The sequence below is a fragment of the Triticum dicoccoides genome, chromosome 2B (genome assembly GCF_002162155.2).
Source record: "Triticum dicoccoides isolate Atlit2015 ecotype Zavitan chromosome 2B, WEW_v2.0, whole genome shotgun sequence".
Taxonomy (NCBI): Eukaryota; Viridiplantae; Streptophyta; class Magnoliopsida; order Poales; family Poaceae; genus Triticum; species Triticum dicoccoides.
The window spans coordinates 137,821,513-137,831,016 of NC_041383.1; positions in this window are offsets into that span (position 1 = coordinate 137,821,513).

A 9,504-nucleotide genomic window follows, 5' to 3' on the forward strand; every position below is an offset into this window, starting at 1 on the left:
CTTTTTCTTTGGCGATCCCCACCCCACCGCCCAATGAATGCCCCCCAACTGCCGGTGACTGCCAACCAGAGGTCTCACGACTTCGAATACCCACCGACCACTAATTTATTACCATTTTTGTCCTTCATATACACGCTGACAGGTGGGCCCTATGGTAATGTGCGCTGCTGAATGTGGACCGTTTGACTGGTCAATTGATCGTGTTATCAACAAATTACGGAGCTGTATGGTGAGCCAGTGACCGTATGATCACCCTAAAATGTACTCCTATTTTATTAACACAGTACAAACTCAAACTACCATTTCTTTCTTTCATATACGGGCTGATAGGTGGGCCCCATGGTTACGCGCCCCGATGGTGCAACACTAGTTGCGCCGCGTGGAACGTTTGACTGGTCAATTGATTGTGTCATCAACAAAATACAGAGTTGTACGGGTGAGCCAGTGACCATATAATCATGACATGTATTTGTTTAACTACAGACGCAAGGGCTCATATATACGCGCAAGCACTCACCGCTATAAGCGCACACACGCGAACCCTACCCCTATGAGCACCTTCGAGAGAGTGGGCCAGCATATATGATCTTGAGATTTTAGGAAGTCACCATAGGTGCCTCGTAGTCGAGTGGAACGTCTCCTCCCACTAAATGTGCATCGCTAGAAATTACTGAAATTAACACAAGATAAATGCGAGCACCGGGACTTTAACCTTGGTGTGCTCGAGGAACCACTGTCCTCCTAACCATCCAACCACATGTTGGTTAGCACGACAAAATGTATGTGGTGACCGTGATGAGCTTATTCTGAAGTCCAGTGACCATATCATGCTTTCGCTTCAAATACAATGACCGTAAGTGTCGTCAACAAAATACAGAGCACGCATCAAATGCAAAGTCCGTCAGTGTCATCAACAAAACATGGAGACATATCGTGAGCTAGATACCGTTGTACTATTGTATATGCTTATTTTCTTAGTGGCCGATTGTGTGTGTGGTGTGGTGGGCACATCATTTCTAGTTGTGGTGGGTCAACATGAAGACTCATGGGTCGGTTCCATCCTGCGCCACATATAGGTTGGACCGAGACGTGTTATACGAAGACCCATGTGGAGGACTCGGCGTACAACATGAAGCTACCAGAGTCGCGGAGGACTCTATCCCCACTGGTGATAAGCCGACTATATATGATTTGTAACCCTAGGCCCTTAGTATGTTATACAAGCTTGGGGGCTAGTTCGTCGATAGTATAGACACACACACATTGCCTGGTATTCACGTGTACTTTGTACACACCCCTATCACTAATATACAGTAACAGGAGTAGGCTCTTTCTTCAACTGCAAGGGTCCGATCCGAACTAGGGTAAAACTTTGCCTCGTGTTACCATCCAGCCTAACAGCCAGGGATATCCTTCTGAATGATATGATGAAATCATATCGGCCAACTACTAAGAGAGAGGTGTGTCGGGGGGGCAATGTGTGCGAGAGAGGCCTAAAGATAATGTGTGTGCGGGAGACACGTAGGCACATATATGTGCGTATAAAGGGCTAGTAGAGACCGTGCGTGTGTATATATGCATGCGAGAGAAATAGTGTTTTCCAACTGAGATTAGTGAAAAGAGTGGTACATAGTAGTCAGAAAGAGAGAGAGAGAGAGAGAGAGAGAGAGAGAGAGAGAGAGAGAAACAGAGAGAGCATGTGCGCGAGACACCTCGACACCCTGAGAGAGATTGTGAGCATGTGTGAAAGAGAAATGCCGATGCATATAAAGTGTGTGCACTTACGCGTTAGATAGAGAGATATATAACGCCTTTGTGAGAGGCATAGTGCATCTACGTGTAAAAGGCGGTTCTACGCATTAAATTAAAATATAAACGGCATTATTATTTTTGGATAAGATCATGAATTTTGCAAATTGCGTATGGACAAAAATCGGTCTATCAGACACCCATACTCTATTGAATTCTAGCATGTGCATGTGTTTATTTCATATTATCGATCCATAGAGTGAGAGCGGTTTGAAATACAGGCAATGGATGCTTTTGCAATTAGTATATAAACATCAAATTGTGCACTCCATGTTGTTAGTGTGAAGCACTTTATACATTTGTCACTTGCATGGATACATTCCAAATTGCTAGCTACAAAATAGAATACATGTCGAATTCAACATAAAGGGGGTTTCGAAGATTCGAATTCATAGGAAGTGCATTCATCTATTTGAACCCGACATAATGGCATTTGTAAATCAGATGTAAAAGGGGGCATCAATCTTTGTTGTGAGTTTGAACATGCTATATATATTCATATGCATATTTAACTTTTTATTTTTCGCAACCAAGGAGATTATATCTGGACATGCATGAACTGAGGTAAGTTGCATATTTTTTAATATATACTCGTGTACAATGTATATTCAAATGTACCCCCTCCATTCCAAAATAATCGTTGCTTTAGGATTTTCAAGAGTAAAGATTTGTGAAGTTTGACAAATCCTGAAAGTTCAATTCAAGAGAACCGAAAACGTTAATGCTTCTGCTCCCAAATATTGAACGAAGCGCCAAATAGGCCTCTGGTCACCCGAAACCGCGCGAGACTAATGTTTGGTGGTAGGAAATTACTGTCCTGACTCTGGCCCGTGTAGCCTATCGGCTCGATGTCCAAAGGTCTAAACCAAGGTAGGTTTGTAACTTCACCAAGACGCTAGTCTCAGCCGCCTCCGAGAAGAATTCATACACCGTGGGCACCTAAACACCCATGCGCTCGGCTGAAATCTATCCCGCCCACATTTGGGACACCCGACATGACTGTCCTACCCCCAACCCGCAATATGTCCGAAATTTTAGATGGGGGCAAAGTTTGTAACTTTCCCCAAATTTCAAACAAGCGCCTCTCAAACCGAAACATTGTTCCCCCTTAGTTCCCCGCCTCCCTCCGTTTCCCCATTCATACTCCGTGGGCGCGAAAACGACCTCTCCACCAGCCGCGAAACCGCAGCCTCCTCCGTCCTCCACCCCATAGCGGCCAATCCACCGCCGCCCTCCTCCATCACGTCAGAGCCGGTACCCCAACGTCGTCGTCCAACGCAACCTCAACCGCAACACCCTCAAGGACTTAGAAGCTGAAGCCGAGGCAGAGCTGCCTCCATGACACCGACGCCGACGTGCGCCATACAAAAACCACTCCGACCATGCCGTCCTGCGCCTCACTACTGCGGCTCCACTGTCGCAACCGTCAACCGCACCGGAGCTGTTCCCTCTACACCGTCGTTCGCCACCTCGGATCTGCTTCCACGCCGCTGACAGACGGCCACCGCACCACACTCAACAACTTGGCCATGGGTTCGTCCAAGGCTGCACCGTCCTCCACAACTTCTGGTTTCCGGCGAACAACAAGAAGATCGTCGGAAAACAGAAGGAGGACACAACACTGCCAACAAAAAGAGGTACTCCTCTTCCCTTATTCGTGCAAATCTTACGTCTCCGCTCACACCGTATTCATCCCACGAAAGAAACTAGTAGAGCGCTTCTTACTGCATCTTCTTCGTGATACTAAATGCACAAGGTTTCCTTCCTTTTACTATTTCACCTTTGCTAGAGGTCAGTAGCCCGCCTGGATTTCAATTCAGGGTCAGTCGAACCGCAATTAAAAGAAGCAGCACCTGCTTAGGCGCGCGGAGCACCTAGTCCGCCTGTTCCCCGGGGAAGCGGTGCATCAGTGTCTATCATAGGGGTGTGGGGCGCAGGAGCTGCTTACGCCCGATCTGGACGTCGGCGGGGCTTGAATGGATGGCCGGGGGTGGTGCCAAGCACGGCGGTGCGGTGAGGCCGAGGGGAGGGCGCGGGCAGGGGAGGAATACTGGGCCGGTGGTCGCTGGCGTTTCGAGGAAGATCGTCAACACTGACTGGCTGGAGGTAGATGAAGGCGATCTGCCCGTTCTTTGTACATTGGACAGTGCAGAAAAAATGGACTGACCTATTTGCTTTCAGTTGACTGTTATTTTCATAGAATCCTGTAGTAATTTAGTGTGCCATGCATGTTGTAGAGATATCATATGTCTCCCGTCATTTATTTCTCACCGACCTGCTATCTGCTACCTTTACACTATACTAATTGTGCACACACTTCACCCATACTCACACTATTGTTTTTTTATGCATGGGTATTTCAGACTCTGACGCAGTGTTGATGAATGCAGAAAAGAAAAGATAGAAGTCTCTCCAGTGTAATTCGAAGATATACACTAAGCGTTTCAACGCTCTAATGGGTGCAGTGTCAGCAGTTGGAGACAGTAAACGTAGTTCTGCAGTTGATGATCTCAATTGCCACACACAACCATGCCAGGTGCTAGCTTTAACTTCGCACTGTCAAATGTGGTTGCATGTTGCATATGGTGTCTAGCTTGTATTGCTTCCAATTTGGTTAAGTTGCATCTGCTTAGTTTACACATTATACCTTTTATAATGACATGCCTTCCTGTTTTATATACATACTACATATGTCTATTAACCATGTTCGTACATCCAACTAATGCTCTTTTGTATCCCTTGTCAATCACTTATGATGAGACAGTCACCCGGGTGGGTTACTGTGAGATGCCCTACTCGTTTAAAGAGTGCAGTGTCATCCTCCCCACATGATTCTCAAGAAACAGCAAGGCTAAATGAAGATATTCAACGTAGCTCTCTAGTTGATCACCGCAATTTCCCCACACCACCGTCGCAGGTGCTTGCTCTTACTTGGTAGTGTGATATGTGGTTGCATGTTGCATATGGTGTCTACCTTGTAATGCTTCTAATTAGGGTAAATTGCATCTGCTTAGTTAACATATTATACCTATGAATATGACATGCCTTCCTGTTTTTGGTACATACTACGTCTTTCTATTAACCATGTTCTTACATCAAACTACTTTTCTTGTGTATCCCTCATCAATGCTCCTAATTTGTTAAATTGCATCTCCTTAGCTTACACATTATACATGTGAATACGACACGCCTTCCTGTTTTTGGTACATACTACATCTGCCTATCACACCATGTTCTTACATCAAACTACTGTTCTTGTGTATCCTGCATCTATCGCTTATGATGACACAGTCACGTGTGTGGGTTAATATGAGAAGCAATACTCTTATAAAGAATGCAATTTCATCCTCTCCATATGATTCTAAAGAAACAGCAAGCCTAAATGAAGATATTGAACGTAGCTCTGTACCTGAAGACCGCACTTCCCCTACACCACCATCACAGGTGCTTGCTCTAACTTCGCAGTGTGATATGTGGTTGCATGTTGCATATGATGTCTAGCCTGTAATTCTTCTAATTAGGGTAAATTGCATATGCTTAGTTTACACACTATACCTGTGAATATGACATGCCTTCCTATTTTTGGTACACACTGCATCTATGTGTTAACCTTGTTCTTACATGAAACTACCTCTCTTCTGTATCCTGCATCAATCACTTATGATGAGTCACCTTTATTCGTTGCATATTGCATATTATTTCTAGCCTGTTGCCATGTATTGCTTCTAATTTGGTCAAATACATTTGTTATGGCCCCCTTTTAATTTGACAGAGTGATATTGGTTTCATCTTTCATATGGTTTCTAGCTTGCATCGATTCTAACAAGTTCAAGCACCTTGTGCTTAGTTTACACTTTATACATCATACATGTCAATATGTCACGCCATCCTGTTTTTCATACATATTCCATCCTCCTATCATGCGGCTGCCTTACATGAAAGTAGTGTTCGTGAGTATCATGCATCAATGAGTTCTGAAGAGCAAATTTTATTCCTTTTTCTTGTGGGTTTGACTTGACAAGGCAAAATCAAGAAAGAGGAAGGAAAAGAGTAAGGAAGGCGATGATGCTGGTCCTCTGCAGCAACGTAAACGGAGCATTTGTACCGATTCTCCTTGTACTGATAGTGCATTACAAGGTCCAAGTCTCCGCTCCCCTCTTCACCATCCAAGGTGCTTTCTCTAACTTGGCAGTGTGATATCTGGTTGCATGTTGCATATGGTGTCTAGCTCGTATTGCTCCTAATTAGTGTAAACTGCATCTGCTTAGCTTACACATGATACATGTGAATATGACACGCTTTCCTATTTTTGATACATACTATATCTGTCTATCACACCATGTTCTTACATGAAACTACTCTTCTTGTGTATCCTACATCAGTCACTTATTATGGGACACCTTTAAGTTGGCAGTGTGATATTGGTTTGCGTCTTGAAAATGATTTCTAGCATGTATTGCTTCTAGTTTGATGAACGCCACCTATGACAAGACAGTTTTAACTTGGAAGAGTGATATTGGTTGCACCTTCCATATGGTGTCTTGCAGTGTTTCTAATTTGTTGAAGTGCCTTGTGCTTAGTTACCACATCATAGGTGTGAATATGTCAAGCCGTCCATTTTTTCGTACATATTCCATCCTCGTATCATGACTTTGCCTTTCATCAGAGTAGTGTTTGTCAGTATCATGCATGAATGAGTTCTGAAGAGCGAATGATATTCCTTTTTCTTGTCGGTATGACCTCACAATGCAAAATCAATAAAGCTGAAGGAAATTGGCAAGGCATTGGATGATGGTGGTCCTTCCGAGCAACTGAAACGGAGGTTCTCTACAGATTCTACTCCGCCATCCTCCCAACAAGATTTGCAAGACAAGCAAGGCTAGACAGTCAACGTAGCTGTGTAGATGATGAGCACATCTCCCCTACTCTACCATCACAGGTGCTTGCTCTAACTTGGCACTATTATATGTGGTTGCATGTTGCGTATGTTGTCTAGCTTGTATTGCTTCTAACTTGAATTGCACCTGCTTACTTTACACATAATGCCTGTGAATATGACACGTGTTCATGGTTCTAGAACATATGTGTACATGATGAGCACATCTCCCCTACTCCACCATCACAGGTGCTTTCTCTTACTTGGAACTGTTATATGTGGTTGCGTTTTCCGTATGATGTCTAGTTTGTATTGCTTCTGATTATGTTGAATTGCATCTGCGTAGCTTACAACTTATACCTGCAACAATCACTTACCCATAAGACACATTTAACTTGGGACTGTGATGTAGGTTGCATCTTGCATTGTCTTCTAGCTTGTACTGCTCCTAATTTCTTGAAATGACACTTACGACGAGACACTTTTTACCTGATAGAGTGATATTGGTTGCGTGTTCATATGGTGCCTAGCTTTCATTTCTTCTAATTTTGTTAAAATGCCTTCAGCTTACTGTTTTTTCATACATATTCCATCCTCCTATCGTACGTGTGAATATGAAACGCTGTCTTTTTTTGTATATATTCCATCCTCCTATCCTGCGCTTGTCTTACATCAAAGTAGTGTTCGTCTGTATCATGCATCAACCAGTTATGCAGAGCTAATTTTATTCATCTTCCTGTGGTTTTGACTTCATAAGGCAATATCAGAAAATAGGAAGGAAAAGAGTAAGTTAGGGGATGTTGGTGGTCCTCCGCACCGACGCAAACAGAGACTCTCTAGATTTGCCACTGCTACTGCTAATGAAGTTGAAGTCCCAAGTCTACATGATGAGTTCATGTCCCGTACTCCACCATCGCAGGTGCTTGCTCTAAGTTGACAGTGTGATAATTGGTTTCATGTTGCCTATGTTGTCTAGCCTGTATTTATTCTATTTTGATTAAATTGCACCTGCCGAGTTTATATGTTATACATGTGCATATGACATGGTTTCTGTGTCTAGAATACACTGCATCTATCTATCATACCATGTTCTTACATCAAAGTAATGTTGTTGTGTATCCCGCACCAGTCACTCATGATTGGATGGTTTTAACATGGCAGTTTGATAGTGGTTGCATCTTGCATTGATTTCTATATTGTACTGCTTCTAATTTTTCGAATTGCCACTTATGACAAGACACTTTTAACTTGGCAGAGTAATATTGGTTGCATCTTTCATATGGTGTCTAGCTTGCATTACTTCTATTTTCTTGAAAATCCTTCTGCTTAGTTTGCACATCGTAGCTGTGAATATGTCATGCCGTCCTGTTTTTCTTACATATTCCATCCTCATACGGTTGTCTTACATCAAAGTATTGCTTGTCTGTATCATGCATCAATGAGTTCTGAAGAGTGATTTTATTCTTTTGTGTTGTGGGTATAGCTTGACATGGCAAAGTCAAAAAAGAGCAAGGAAAATAATATAATAGGGAGTGTTGTTACTCGTTGGGTGAAACGGAAAAGGATCTGCCGTCGAGATTTTGCTGGTACTTATAGTGCAGTAGAAGGTCCAAGTCCACCGGCTAAATCTACAAACACAGTATGACCTGCTCCACCAGGTGTAGCATCCGCTTCAATTGTACCAGCATCTCAACCAGTTACTCGTTCATTTGCTCCGGAACTGGCCAGTTCCTAAGCTGCCTTCACACCTAACACTACTTCTGAAGCACTGCTGACACAACAGGACTTGGCAAGATCAGATGAACCTCATGAGCATCAACACCAAGATGGTACCTAACCGAGTCAATTTGCAGTTGCATGCTCCTTTATATGTACTCTCATAGTTTGATGTACACTAACACTTTCCATATTCGTTGTCGAACTAGCACCACGGCGCAAGCGGAAACAGACATCAGGGATAATGCTTGACAGATTAACAAAATCTAAAGGAGGAAGAATGGAGATCCATTTTGAGGCAGGTTTAAAAAAGCCACGTGATGCTACAGAGTCAGCCAAGTTAGTATCAGAGGCAGCCGTTGTCGTTAGGTGTCATGCACGTATCCTCCCAACGTGGATCCAGTACAGGAATGAGAAAGACAATACCCAGTTTAACACCTTCCTTGACCATTTATCCGTAAGTAATGTTATTCATCGCAATTAGTAATATTGTCTTGCTCTGTCCCATACTTTCTAGCTTCCTCCTAATAAGACTCACATTCTTTTTTCAATAGATGAGGTTCAAGTTGGATCCGAAAGATGATGCAACTAAACAAGCATGCACTCATGTTTTTCAGTATGCTCTGCGACAGTATCGGTACCACCTTAGAAAATCTCACTTTGAAGGCAAGGCTAACAATGAAATCGCCCAAACATCTCCAGTGGAATATATTACAGATGAAGACTGGACAGCCCTCGTTAAACACTGGTCTGATCCAAAGTATTAGGTAGGCTATATGTATTTGATCAGACCACATATTGAACTTGTATTTATGTATGTGCCTTAAAAGTGTATCTTGTTCTAGGCTAACTATTTGAAGAACAAAACCAACCGTTCTAAAGTGAAATTCCAACAGACAACAGGATCTCGTAGCTATATTGCACACCGTGAGGCTCTTGTAAATAGCTGCTACTTCCTTCTTTTTTGTGTGCCATATTATTGTATCTATATTGACTTGTTCCAAATACAGAGGAAAGCCCGTGCGGACCAAAAAGAACCTGAACCGAATGCAGTGCAAATCTTCAAGGATTGCCACACCAGCAAGATGAAGGGCATGAGCACA